Below are 14,465 nucleotides of genomic sequence, written 5' to 3' on the forward strand. Positions count from 1 at the left end.
CTGGGCTGGTGCCCGATGGATTTCTGGGTGGGCGCCTCTGAACATTCTTATCTGTGCAAAGTTAATGTCAATATTGGTTGAAAAAATCTCTCGGGAAGTTAAACATTAAGCAGTGTGTGTATGCTTGGAAACACGGTCTCTCGTGCCCAGGGCTGATGGTCAAGGCCGTGGCCCTTGGTCTTGGCTTTAGAGTTCTCCGACAGGCAGGCTTTCTAAGTGACCCTCTCCGAGAGGTGATAACCCTGGAGCCCTATCTCTTGGGATCTCTGATGGGCCCCAAAAATGGGGGCCCATCAGAGGGGAACAGGCTAGGTAGGTTGGACCAGGGGTTTTCCAAAGGCTCCTCGAATTCCAGAGGCCGAGCCTGGCCAGCCCCCTTCCCTGGAAGGCTTCGCTCAGTCCAGCCTGGGAGACCGGTCTGGGAGTGAACAGGAGGACATGGGGATTGGCTGGGCCTGGGGCTGGGGCAGCATGCGCCATCTTTCCCAAGGCTTCAGAGAATGGTCCTCAAGGCAGGCAGCAGGTCTCCTGAGAGGGTCCACAGAGGGGAGGGAAGGCAGCTCCCCAGACCTAGAAGGACAAGCAGCCTGAAGACTCTGATGGGCGGGTCAGGAAGGGGGCTCTGGCCATTTCTTCCACCCTCCCACCCTCCGTCCCATAAACACTTCTTGAGAGCATCAGCTCTCGCATGGGCTCTATCCCCGATGCAGCCATGAACCCGTGAACAGAACCCAGTCTCTGCCCCTCCAGGGAGGCCCGAGTCTAGAAGGGTGCAGACGAATTAGGCTCTGCATGCAGTGTGGTAGGTGCCTCGGCAAGAGCACAGGAGCAGGCAGGAAGGTTCACCTTTGAGCTGTGTCTTGAGGGCAGGTAGGATATGACTATTCAGACAAGAGGGAAGGGTATTACCTCTAGAACATGCAAAAGTAAGGGGGTAGGAAGCACCAGGGTAGGCCGCAAAGGGGCTCCCAGTAGGAAGCTCCTGGTGAGGCAGGGCAGGGACCGTGTACTGCACAACCTCGCACATAATCTCTTTGGGTAAGTTCCATCAATGGGGAACACCTGTCCTCCTGACTGTGTTTTATAAGTGCTTGTTTTTGTATCTGTTTGTTCTCACTGGCAGGCACTGGGTTGGTGTATCTGCACCCTCTGGAACTAGTGGGCACATGGGGGTGCCGAGTGAATTCTGAATGGCTGAATGGGTAGATGGATAGATTGTTAGACGGATGAATGAATGGCTGGATGAATGGACAGTAAGGTAGGTGGGTGGATGGATGGATGATTGGACGGTGGGGTGGGTCGCTGGATGGATGGATGGATGATGGATGAGTGGGCAGTAGGGTAGGTGGATGGATGAATGATTGGACAGTAGGATGGATGGATGGTTGGATATGTGACTCGGTGGTTGGTAGGTGGGTGGGTGGTAGGGTGGATGAGTGGATGAATGGATAGATGGATGGATGGGTGCATGGTTGGGTGAGTGGGTGGGCAGGTGGATGGTTGGATAGTTGAGTGGCAAGGCAGATGGATGGACGGATGCTTTTCTTCTACCATTTTAGTTCAAGTAAAAAATTGCACACTTTCACAGAGAATCCTAAAAACCTACCTCTTGAGCCACCCGTGGGGGAGCCGATGGCTGGCCTGTCTATTAACAAACACCCTCTTGCCTTCTGTGATGCATTCCAGGAGCTGAGGCTCCAGCTACCGTGGATGGAAGCAATTCCTGAGATCAGGTGGGTGAGGAGGGGGTGGGTACCGGGGAATGGAAATTCTGTGTCACTGATAGTTCAATGAAGGGAGAACCCCGTAACCTCATCCCCCCTCACCATGGTCTGACCTGAAGCTTGGAGAATGCGTTTGTAACCCCTCAGCTTTGGGACCTAAAGGCTGGGGGGTTCCCTGGGGTATCTGTGCATTAGTACTCAGACAGTCATGCATGCTCTTGTCACAAGAACCTCCTCAAATGTCAGAAGAGGGGCAGCCTTCAGGAACAGAGAAGCCAGAGTGGCCCACCCAGGGGGAGGAGAACCTTTAGGAGGTATCAGCAGGTGCGGGGTCGGCCTGGGGCTGTTCCTCCAGGTGCCCCTTCCAGGTGTGAACCGTCACAGTCTGTCTTCATAGAAGGCCCCGGACCTTGGGGGTCACTGCTTCGTCCAGGCTGGCCATCCCCCAGGCTCCTCTGGTCCTGCTCTCTCGCACATGAGTCAGGATCACTGGACAAATGCCGGCATCGGCGGGCGAGGCCTGGGGCCACTGAGAGCCTTGCAGGGTGGACGGGATCTTTCTGGAAGAACAGGATGGCTGTTTGGTAGCTGGGCCCCACCTGCCGTCGGGTGGTGCAGAGGTGACCGCACCCTGAAATCCGTGGGAGGCGCTTCAAAGTGGGGTTGAGAGCAGAGGCTTGGGCGTCAGGAACTGGGTCTGAATCCCGGCTCTGCTGCTGTGCGGTCTGGGCGTCGGGACGGGGTCAGGCTGCCCTTCCCAGTCGCGGGCACGGGCACTGCCCAACGAGGGCCAAGGGCAGCCCGCTTATCATGACCGCAGCTACCGGCTCGTCATGCGGGTCTGAGTAATGGGATGGATGCTCTCCGGGCCTGGCACGAGGGGCACGAGGAGGAGGGGCGCCCCTGCAGGAAGCCCCGTTGTTATCTGTCAGACGGGCCCCTGTTTGCCTCCTGTCCCCGGCCCGGCCTCCATGTCCTCATGGGGACCTCTTGGGACCTCGCCAGGGTGGTGGGGCCGCCTTCGGCAAGTGGCGGGGGGTGCCTGCCGAGGGTGACAGCCCACGCAGGGTGCGCATGAAACGGGAGTGCGGGGCTGTGGAAGAGGCTGGCAGGACTGTGCAGAAACGTATGGAAACGTCATCTGCAAAGCTCACGTTGTCCTTGCAACGCTTAACATCACCGGCTTCCTGCCGCTCGGTTCTGCGCAACCAGACGTCAACGCGGCGCCCCTGTGCTGCCCGTTCTAAGTTAACTGTGGCAGTGCACCCCCCACCCCCCGGTCCTGGGGCACAGCCGCGGCAGTGGGAGGGGCCGGTGGCCTCAGCCGGCCTCTCCCTCCACCCTCCCCTGGTCGGGCAGCTGCAGGACAAAGCCGCTCATGTCGAGAGGCCAAGTTTTGGGCCAGGGTGCCGTGGAGCTGAGGTGGGAAGGCAAGCACGTGGCCCCGCTGCGGTCGGAAAGCCAGCTCAGTAGCGCACCTGTTCTCCGGAGCTGAGGGCTCAGCCACCCCATGCGGAGCCGGGGCCCCGCAGCTCAGCCTTGGCCGGAGGGCCCTGCCTGCATAGGTCTGCGGTCTGGAGGGGCTGGAGGAGAAAGCCCGTGAAGGCCTGGCCGCAGTCCCCGGGACCTTCCTCTGAACCATGTCTTAGCTCGGTGGCCCAGGAGCTCGGCTCCAAGACAGATTTACAATTCAATTGTGAAATGGGATAAAAATTAGACACCCCCTTTGGGCATCTCAATTTTCCTTTTTAAAAGGTTCTGTTCCTCTCACTGAATTTGTTTACTTCTAGATTAGCTTTTATGTTGTGCTGACAGGCACAAGCGTGGAGTGGGGGGCGGTCTGCCAAGTCTTCCTTCGTCACCCTGGTTGAAGCTCCAGTGAGGACCCAGTGGCCACAGGAGCCCTATTCGCTTGTGACCCGGGCTGTGGGCCTAGTGGTGAAGAAGTAGTGCTGATTCGAATCCCAGCTTTGCTGTGTGTTAGCGGGGTGGCCCTAGGCCCGTTACCAACATCTCTGTGCCCGTCTCCTAAGTGAAGGGCGAATGCACAATGCAGGTGCCGGGCCAGGGAGGAACGGTGCCCAGAATAGACCCTGAAGCCAGGATTCAAGAGTGTGTACACGTGCATGCACGTGTATGTGTGCCCATGCGTGCAAGTGTATGCATTCCTCTGTCCGTGTGAGCAGTGTGCACAGGCATGTGTGGAGGGGGGTCCCGGCCACGCAGGGAGTGGGGACGGATGTGGGACAAGGAGGAAAAGGAAGCGTGCAGTCTTATGCTGTAGGGGAGACAGGTGTCAAGCAAGTGGACAGAGGGGGCCAGACAGCGAGGGGAGGGGAGAGGGTGGGGAGGAGAGGCCTGGCTGTGAGCCAAGGCCCAAGACACACGCAGGCGGTGGCCGCGTGGGGGGAGGGCCGCGGTGACTGGAGCAGGAGAGAGGGGCGAGGGATGCCTGTATTCGGGCCCCCTGATGAGCATGGGAGGGTTTGTGGGGAGGGTGCTTTAGACGGTTCTGGATTGGCCAGCAGATTATTTCCACGCACTTCCTCGGCCACTCCAGATGTTACCAACAAGGAGGAGGGTGAGGGTCCTCGGAAGCCTCTCTAGACGGGACCCCCGTCCTGGGGCAGGAGGAAAGGGACATCGGCGGGAGGGGGGCCACCTGCCCCTGGAACCGTCACATCTTCTTCCCACTTTCCCGGTGTGGGGCTGGATCTGGGCTCGAGGGCCACGCTGCCCACGAATATCTCACTTTCCTTCCAATATATTTTCCACCAGAAGGACGTTCCAAAGCCCTGTCCCACGTCTGCGGGGCTCCGGCGCTGGTGAAGTGCTTTCCACTGTTTGTGCGGGTCCGGTGGAAGGGGGACGGTGGGCAGGCGGGGAGGAGCCGGCCCTTGGCACCATTGCCGCCCCGTGGGCTGCAGGCCGCAGGACGCCTCGGCTTTGGTGCGGCCAGCCCGTCTCCAGCCGGGAGCGCCCTGGCCCTGACTCACCGAGAATCACCCGGGCCGTGCCGGGCTGTGCCTGCCGGGGCCTGGAAGTCTCCTGTGGTGCGCGCCGGCGCCCTGCTCTCCTGGGGATCTGGAGCGAGTCCCGCCCTGACACTGGATTTCATTTCCTTATTTGCTCCCCCAGCCCCAGTACATTTGCTCATGTCCCGTCTCTGGGCCACGCAGCCCTGGACGCAAACCCCTGCTCGCCGCAGGCTTCGGGGGCAGCATGACATCTGCAGCGTGCAGCACTAAGCCTGGCTTGGGGAGATGCCCACGGCCCTTAGGACAGAGTCCAAACTCCTTGCCCTGCACACCCCTCCACGACTCTGCGCTCTGGCCACACCAGCTTCCATCGACCCCAGGACAGGACCCGCTCTTCCCACTGGTGCCGGGTGTTCCCTTGCCTCCTCCTCCTCCCCATCTGGATAGCTCCTCCCGTCCTTGCTGTCTCAGCTTGGATGGGGCTTCTTCCAGGCAGCCCTCCCGATTCACCCCCAGTCTGGATTGGGCCCCTAACATGTGCACTCTGAGCTCGGCACGGCCAAGTCCCCGCCACGTGGTATCAAAGTCGTCCGTTGAGGCCCAGAGACCTCAGGAGCCAGAAGCCGCTCAGGCTTGCCATGGCCTCCCGGAGCCCAGCCCGTGTCAAATGCTCAAGGAGTAAAGGAAGGGATGAAGGAACCATCAAAACGTCCCCGCACTCATGGCGAGGCTTTGGGCTATCTAGGAGTTAAATTTTCTCGACTGACTGGTGGGACTGAGCGGTGTGCACAGGGCTTCCTGTAGGGTGCCGTCCGTGTGCCCCGGCAGGAGGGGCTCCCTGCACCTCCGCGAGGCCCATGCGTGCAGGGAAAAGGGCTACTCGGTGCAGATGCGGGCTGGCCTGGGGCATGACTCGGCCCTTCCCAGGCCCCACAAAGGAGCACCAGGGTGCTCCTGCCTGACCTGCTGGGGCCCCGGTTCCCAACACAGTCAGGCGTGAGGCTGGCGGATGCCCCTGGTGCCCAACATGAGGGTCAGGCCAGCACCAGTGTCCAGATGGGCACTTCTGGGATGGGGCTGGAGGTGGTGGCTCCTGAGGCCGGGCACCCCTCCGCCGTCCTCACGGGGGACCTCCTGACATGTTCCTTGGCGAGGGGGGAGGGCTGTGGGCTTGACCCATGGGACTGGGTCCTCGCTCTGGATTGGAGTCCAGAAACCCAGGGCCCCACCTGCTCTGGCTCACTGTGTGACTTTGGGCCTCGATCTCCCCACCTGCAAAGGGGGGGCCTCCAAGGATCCCTCCACGTCCTTAAAGGAAGGTTCTCCTGTGCGGAGCCACAAATCTGGGCTCAGGACCCAGGCAGAGCTGAGTTCATATCCTGCCTCCGCTGTGTACTTGCTGAGTAACCCTGGGCCTGTGGCTGAGCCTCTCTGAGTGTTTCCTCTGACTGTGCCCGAGGTGAGGGTTGTGTGGGGGGCAGGGGAGATGAGTACAAGTGCCCTGAGGTTTCCAGTCCAGAGAGCAGCTGAGCTTGCTTGGGGCCGCGTGCTCCTTTCTCTGCAGGTCTCCTGCGACCACATCCGAGGGACCCCAGATGTGGAGGAAGGGGAGCAGGAAGACCGGGCTCTCCAGCCCGCAAGGGCCGCCCGCCCTCGACACTGGCTCCTTCCTGCAGAGCCCACTGATTGCAGGGACCGCCCAGCCCCGTGGACCCCGCTCAGGAGCAAGTTCATGCCTCGAACATAAGACAAACCCACGCAGAGTGAGCTCAGGGGCAGAAACAAGACGTGTGGCCCGGAGGCGTTCTGGGCCTTTGAGGGGACACGGTATTTGCACGTTCAGGAGCCCGCTGGGGAGGACTCTGGGCGCTGGCCTCCCCCCAAGTGGAGCCCAGAGTTCGGAGGTGTAGCCTCCCCTGCGGCTTGCAGGGCAGGTGGGGAAGGCCTCTCTGAGGAGGGGCCGTGCAGTCCCCTACTAACCTCAATCTCCCCCTCTGTAGAATGGGGTCAGCAGAAGCTGCCCCACCCCTACTGTGAAGGGCCAGTGGGGTCATGCCTAGAAGGAAGGACTCAGCAGGTGCCTAAGCAACTGCTCCCAGAGCAGGACCGGGGAGAGACTGAGGGATCTCCTTTGGGCCCTGCCCCGACCCCACGCTTCCTGGGAGGCCCCAGAGCCCCAGGCTCCTCCCAGTGAGGTGGACACAGGTATTACCTCCATGGGCAGTGGGGGTATGGGAGGTGGGGCTGCAAAAGAATTGGGGGGTGGGGGACCTGCAGGCAGGATGGAGGTGGGGCTCCCCGGCTGAAGAGAGCACCCCACCTGGAAAGAGGGGCAGAGAGGCTCACCCTTCTGGGGCTTTCCCCAAACCCTTGCAGTGTCTGAGGATAAAGCCTGCCCAGAATGAAACCACCCCACCCCTCCCCTCCCCACGACTGAGGGTCCCCACTCCGTGTCTCAGTGGGTCCTAGCTGCCAGGGGTCACAACACAGGCACCGAGGAGAGGGCACTCCGGGCATCCCCGAGGGAGCCAGGATCTGGGGCCCACTACAGGAGGCAGATCTGAAGCCACGTGGGAAACAGTCCCCTTTGGAAGGGTCCTCCCAGGATCAGCCTGCGCTGATGGGGAGTGAGCCCCTTGCCGCTAGGGAGTGAGCCCCTCGCCGCTAGTGGTAACCAAGCTGAGATCAGCCGGCCATCCCTCAGTGGTGTCGTGGCAGAATCGAGGAGGCCAGGACACGATCACAGGTCCCGCGGCCTTGGCGTGGACCCTCCGCTGGGCAGACAGGCGGGCAGGCCCTCCTAGACATCCGGCCGGCGTCTCCACCCCCAGGAGGGAAGGCTGACCCTGTGGCTGCCTGAAAGGACTTGGGTTTGATGTTTTGAAGAAGTGGCTTTTTATCAGAAAACCCTCTGGGAGTCTGGGCTGCAACAAAGGAAATGATATCTGTTGTTTCAGGAGGGGAGAAAACTTGTGGGGGGCGGTCATTGAGATTTATGGCTTCCCCTGGGCCTGATCGCCTCGGGGGGGCTTTGTAACCCTGGGGCTAAGTGGTGCCAAGACAGACAGCAGACAGAGGCTTGCTCCCTCTCCCCCTCTCCTCCCTCCCCTCCCAGTCCCCTCCCTCTCTCGCCCCTCTCCCCCACTCCCCTCCCTCTCTCATTCTCTTCTCTATCTTCCTCGCCTCCCTCCCTCCCTCTCTCTCCTCTCCCCTCCTCTTCCCCTCTCCCCTCCCTTTCTCACCCCCTTCCCTCTCCCTCCTCCCCACCCCCTCCTCTCCCTCCTCCCCACCCTCTCTCCCTCCCCACCCCCTCTCCCCTCCCTCCCTTTCTCACCCCCACCCTCTCTTTCCTCTCTGCCCCTCCCCCTCATTCTGTCCCCCCTCCCCCTCTCCCCCTCCCCTCTCTCCTCTCTCCCTTCCCTCCCTCTCTCCCCCTCCCCCACCCTCTCTCTCCTCTCCCTCCTCCCTTGTCTGTGGGCACTGGCTTCTGTGTTGTGGGGCGGGGCACTGCATTCAGCAGGTGCTCAACACAGGCTGATGATCTGCCCTGTGGAGGCAGAAGTGGGACCCCAGGGCACAGCCAGGTCAAATGAGGAAGATGCTTCTAACCACTGCCTCAGTCAGGAGTGAAGCACCTGTCTCCAGGGGCATGTAAGGGAAGCTGCGTAGCCTCCGGCAGGGAGGCAGAGGGGAGTCTTCTTCATCACAGTGAGGTTGATCCAGAGCCTCAGACTGGGCCCCAGGCCCCCGTCTGCCCCTGGGGCTGCCTCACTCCTGCCTTCCTCCCTGTCCACTGCGCAGCTAGGTTGACAAGTCAATCCAGCATTTCTGTACCCGTTTCTGAGGCTGCTGCCTGGGCTGTCCCCCCAGGCTCCGAGGGCTAGGATGCTGCACAGCTCTGGAGGGCTGGGCGGGGAGAGGCTGCTGGCAGGCTGTGGGGCAGCCCCCAGAGGGGGTGAGGCACCCTCCTCCCTGAGGCTGTGTTCAAGGCCCCGTGTTCCTGCAGAGGTGAAGGCTGGAGGGGCTGGAGGCCAGACAGACCCCAGGAGGCAGAATTGCCATAGTGCCGGGTCCCGCTGGGCCGCTGGCCTGAGCGGAGGGCGCTCCCGCCCGGACGGTGGAGTCCCTGCGTCAGGGGCTCAGTGGGGCGAAGCTCAGGGCACCCTGACCGCCTACTAGCCCCCATTTAGAAGGTACTTGGAAGAGCTTGCCAAGTCCTTCTGGGCAGATGGGCAGGGTCTGCTCCTCTGTGTCCTGAGCCTGGGGTGATCCTCCCAACGCCCCGTGAGGAAGGTGGGACCCTGGGTGGGGTGCCCAGCTCCTCCCGCCCTCTGACAGCTCCCTGCTGCTCCCTGGCCTCCGGCTGTTGGTGGAGGGACTTCCCTGCCCCACCCCGTGGGGCTGGGCGGCAGGACAGGCCTGGACTAAGGGACTAAGGGATGGCCGGTGGAGGCGAGCGGGCCAGGTCCTCCCCCTGGTTCCGCAGCCGGCTCGCTCTCTTCTGCTCTAGAGATCTGCCCCCAGGAGCGTGCGAGGAGGAGGAGATGCAGGAGCAGACCCGAACCCAGCCTGCAGCCTGGCCCCCCACACCTACCTCGGACCCACAGACCCACCGGTGAGGAAACCACTGTGGGTTTTTGTAACCAACTGAATTCGGGGGTGGTTTGTTATGCAGCAAGCGCTGACTAATACACATGTATACAAAACATTTCTCTGCCTGACACGGCTCAGATTGGCCCAGTGACCCGGCCCTGGCCAGGACTGCCCCCTGTCCTCGCCACGCTGTCCCGGCCTCCAGCTGGTGCCCCAGCCACTTCCAGCCTCCATCCAGCCTCCACCCCCGGGCCTCAGGATTCTGTCCTGACTCCTTATCACCTTGTCGTGGCCCACGAGGCCCTGCTGACGTGCCACGTGCGTGCCAGACACTCACTCACTCTGACACACTCACACTCATATCCACACACTCGGACTCACACCTGTGTTCACATGCACGCTCACACCCATAGACGCACACACTCACACTCTCTCAGACTCATATCTGCACACTCAGACTCATACTTGTGTTCACACACAAACACGCTCACACACTCAAATTCACACACTCAAAGCCACACTCACCCACATATCTGCATACTCAGACTCACTTGTGTTCACACTCAGGAACGCACTCACGCACACACTCCCTTCTACTCACACACACACACACACTCACGGATACACACATTCTCTCACACACTCAGCCTCCTGGCCCTTGTACAAGCACTTCCTCTGTGGGAACGCCCTGCCTGGACCCCCTCCTTCCCCTCGGCGTGGCTATGCTGCTCCTCCAGGAAGCCTTCCGTGCCTGTGCTCCCCAGTCGCGCGCGTCCGTGTCTGTCCCCGGCAGCAGGTGCGGTGCCCCATACGCAGCAGGCACTCGCTCTGTGCTGACTGGATCACTGTTTGCCACAGTGTGCCGGGAGGGTGGCTCGGGCCCTCACAAACCCAGCAGTGAGGCGGGGGCTCTTTCAGGGGACCCCGGGGCCCTCCGAGCTTCCCATGAGCTTCCCATCCCGAGGAGGCAGCTGCTGCGGCCAGGCCCCGGGGCTGTGACTGTGCGCTTGGTCCTCAGAGGCTGTGGGCCCCACCACCCTGCACCCACCTCCTCCCTCCCCAGGGACGGCACCATCTAGGAAGTTCCCTCCTCCGAGATCCAGCACCAGGGGAGTGGGTGGACCTGGGAGCCCGAGCCCCGCCAGCCCATTGCCCACGTTAGCCCCTCAGCCCGAGTGTGTCAGCTTAGCCTCCCAGGGCCTGGGTCTCAGAGACAGGGATGGCAGCAGCCCCCGGCTGAGGTCACAGGGACATACAAGGGGCTATCTTACAAGTGCTACCCGTCCCAGGGGTAGTTAGACGCCATGGCCCCTGGAGGAGGGTGCAGCTGCGTGCTCCTGACCCCTCCTCCCCAGGGACTTGGTGAGGCCCCAGGGAGCCAGTGAGGAAGGGGCTTGTAAGAGCCCACAGACCCCTCCCCTCCGCTCCCCTCCCCTCGGAGGTGTGAATCACCTGCTGTGTCAAGGTACCTGGCCCTCAGGTGGGTGGGGCTAGCAGGGCTGGGGTCTTCAGGGAGAGTGTGCAGGGGAGGGGCAAGGAGAACCCGAGAGTTGGGCGGGCTGAGTTTCCTCAAAGCCTGAGTCACCAGGCTCCGAATCTTGGCTGACCCTCAACTCCCCTGTCGGGACTCCTTCCATGGAAGGCCGGCACCTTCCCAGCTGGAGAATCTGTGGGAATCCCTCAGGTGGGCTCAGCCTGCGGACGCCAGCCCGAGGGGCTGGGGCAGTAACTCGGGGCAGGACGACGGCTGCGCCCCGGTGCCGGGCAGCCAAGCCCCATGGGGACTTGGGGAGGTTGTGTTCTGCGGGGCCCTGCAAATTCGAGCCTTCCCCAACTGCCTGCTCAATGGGACTTTGCCCCCACGCTTTTAGAAAGCATAGCTCTGCTGTTAGCCAGGAGAAGGGACGCAGGGGCGAGACCACAGGCCAGGAGGAGCAAAACATCCAGGAGGGAGGGGACAGGACTCAGGGGCAGGAGAGACCGACCTGAGAAGCCGTGCCTTTCATCAGGGAGACTGGGAGTAAGGACAGCCGGGAGGTTGCCGTCCACAGTGGCGGTGGGATCCCTTGTCAATGACCCAGCAAGTCCACTGCCAGGCACATGCCCCACGGAGACGAGTGCCCAGGGCCCCAGCAAGCACTGTGGGGGGGCACCTCAGCCTGCGGGTGATGGCTCCGAGCTGTAGAGGATCCAGGCATCTCTGAACAGCGGCGCACATGAATAAATCCTCACGTGGCTGCACGGGGCTCTCCTGGGGGAATGGTGACAGCCCATTGTCTAAAATTCCAACAAGCAAGAGTGGTCCCAGGTGTTAGGGGTCAGGCCGGGGAGGGATGCTGGGGGCTCTGGGGCCGTTTCCGGGGCTGGTAGAGTCTGGTTCTTGCCTGAGTAGCGGCTATGCGGAGTGCTCCTTGTCCCAAGTCACCTTCCTGTACATTTGCTCCACTTTGACTAAAAAAAAAATCGAGGAGTTATATTTAAAAGGGGGGTATCCCCAGGTGAGCCCCTCCCCCTGCAAGTTACCTGGAGGCCCAGCTCCCTTTGGGTTTTGAAAGTTGAGATTCCTATCAGTTGGAAGCCATTGGCCTGTCACACTGGAGGCTGGGCTCAGGGTCTCGCTGGGCTGGGGGAGGCCTCCTCCACCCCCACGCTGGGTCCAGAAGCCTCTGTGTGGGCTCAGGTAAGAGGGGGATGGGGATGTGAAGCAGATGATGTACCCCATGTGAGTAGCCAGCAGGGGAAGGCGCCCCTGGAAGGAGGGTCGCTGCCCGGGTCCTCGAGGACCCCTCCAGTGCCGGAGTGGGGCAGCGGCAGGAGGAAAGAGCATCCCGAGGTTATCTGTGTCCTGGTCACCGTGGCAAACATTGGGAAAAAGAAAAAATTCAATCAAACAGTCCCATAGTGCTGGCACTGGACAGGAGAGCACGCATTCAGGTGAGGCTGGGCGCCTGCACCGGCCTGTGCGTGTGTGTGTGTGTGTGTGTGCGCGCGTGTGTGCGCACGCATCTGAGCGTGCACGTGTGTGCGTCCGTGCGCGGTTTCCACAATGCACACAATTGCCTCTAAAGAAATGGACATGTTCTTTAGAAAGAGGATGCTTTTTTGAATTTCAATTGGCTGTCTTAACAATGTCTGTTTAATTAGTGTGTTTTGAAGGGGAAATGAAGGAAAATTATAATTCATCTGAGAAAATGGTTGTACGTGCTCAGCTCTTCTATCGGGTTCCGGAGGAGCCGCCCTGGGTCCAGCAGAGCCGGAGCCCAGAGCCATCCAGGCCAGAGGAGGGAGGGAAGAGCCGCTGTGGCCGGAAGTGGGGGGATCTGGGGAACTCGAGGACAAGCGTGGGGAGGCTGATGTGCCCATCTGGGTGCCCGCAGAGTGCTGGGCACAGGGGCACGACGGGGAGCAGGCCCAGGGCCCCCCCACTCGTGGGCTTCGTAATCCAGGAGCCATGGGTGGTGGCAACAATTTTCGGTAGAGAAGGAACAGGGGCCCCACTGGAGACCTGGGTTCGAATTCTGATTCCGTCCTTGTTCTCTGCCAGAACTCGCCTAGACTCAGCTTCCTTATTTGTAAGATTTGTAAAAAGATGGTGTTGAGTGTGAACCAAATCAACCAACGACTAAGAAAGGGTTTCCCGAGTGTCAGGGCCTGGAGGAGCATGGCCACAACGCACCTGGAAGGTTCCAGGGGCAGCTCTCTGTCCCCTGGAGGGCTGGGTCTCCGCCAGGGTCCCCTGTGCCTACCCGGCCCTTTGTGTCCTCCCGGCTCGGTGAGGCAGGTGCATGGGGCTTGGTATTCGAGGCTGCATTGTGCACAGCCGGGCCCCCTGGGGTCTCCAGGCCCCGCTCCCCACAGCGGCCCACCCCCTGAGGAGGTCCAGGGAGAGCCCTGCCGGCGTGTCCTGTCCACCTGGCAGGCTCCCGAGTCTCCCCACTGGTCCACGCCCTTCCCGAAGGGTCTCTGCTCGCCCCCACCCCCCACTGCCCTGGTGGCTTTGGCCTGGGCTGGGGGTGGGGAGTCCCGGGTTCCTCCTCCCCCCACCCGCCCCCTCTGCTCCTTGGGCACCAGCCTGCACCGGTGCGACAAAGGGCTGTGGGCAGCTCTTGCCCAACATGCTCAGGTGTCGGCTCCCGTAGGAGGGAGTGGCTCAGGGGGAAAGGTGCGGGGGCCCCAATTTCCAGAAGAGTCTGCGTATCTGGGGTCCATGAGGAGCGCCCTCCACAACACCCTCACTGTCCAGTGAGGCAGAAGCTGCCCCTTCCTGGATGCCCACCGGCCGGACAAGGGCCGGGCCCATCCTCTGGTTTAACAGGACTGTCACCACCCCTCGGGGAGGTGAGGGAGGTGGATGCGCTAGCCTCATGGGCCCCTCTGTTCATGACTGGCTGGTTCTAGTTCCCAAATGTGACTCCAAAGCCCCTTCCCTGCTCTGAGGGGGGCAGCCCGACACGGGGCCTTCCTGCAGGGCGGGGCCACAGGGCGACCCCAAGCACTATCCTCGCGGTGGGATTCCTCTGCCTGCGCCCTCTGTCCCGCCAGCCTGCGGCAGCTGTGACGCAGTGGCCGGCATGCCCACCAGCCCGGTCTTGCCCACTCCCTGCCTCTGCAGCTAGCTCTGCCAAGCGCTGTGTGCCCACGGGGTCCGCACAGCTGCCTTCCGGGCGCTGGCTTCCCTGCTCCCCATTGTTGGGCACCTGGGAGGGCTCCAGCTCTTCGCAGTATGAATAGCGTTGCTATAACCATCTTGGCACAAGCCGCCTCTTTCCCCTCCTGATCACGTTATTTCCCTCTTGCAAGGGTTTGGGTGCTTTCCCTGACACGTTCTCTTATGCACCCAGGAGCTGGCGGGATGCCGCCCAGAGGTTGGCGGCCACCCAGGCTGCTGAGCCTTGGCCTCTTGCAGCAGATGAGACCGCCCTGGGAGCCAGGGGCCGCTCCCTTCACTTTCAGCACGCGTGTCCAGCTCTGTGCCCAGCACCGATCCGCACAAAACTTTGGCTGTGCCAGGACCCGCATCCCCGTTTCATAGATTCAGATGCTGAGGCTGAGAAGTTCAGCCACCCCACCGATGTGGTGGCAGGGCACTAAATTTGACCCAGGTTGGTCTGACTGGAGGCCAGGACTGGTTACCAGGACTCCATCCTCAGGATCCCTTCTGGACCCACAG

At 61.6% G+C, this 14,465-nt stretch overlaps 1 long non-coding RNA gene across 1 annotated transcript; it reads left to right on the forward strand.

Moving 5' to 3' along the window:
* The first annotated feature begins 225 nt into the window (after positions 1 to 225).
* LOC144380010 (uncharacterized) lies at positions 226 to 9,349 on the forward strand. Its single transcript, XR_013443672.1, has 3 exons — positions 226 to 312; positions 1,687 to 1,733; positions 9,213 to 9,349. It is a non-coding gene; the product is annotated as an uncharacterized LOC144380010 (long non-coding RNA).
* The last annotated feature ends 5,116 nt before the right edge of the window (positions 9,350 to 14,465 follow it).

The sequence above is a fragment of the Halichoerus grypus genome, chromosome 14, assembly GCF_964656455.1.
Source record: "Halichoerus grypus chromosome 14, mHalGry1.hap1.1, whole genome shotgun sequence".
NCBI classification, from domain to species: domain Eukaryota; kingdom Metazoa; phylum Chordata; class Mammalia; order Carnivora; family Phocidae; genus Halichoerus; species Halichoerus grypus.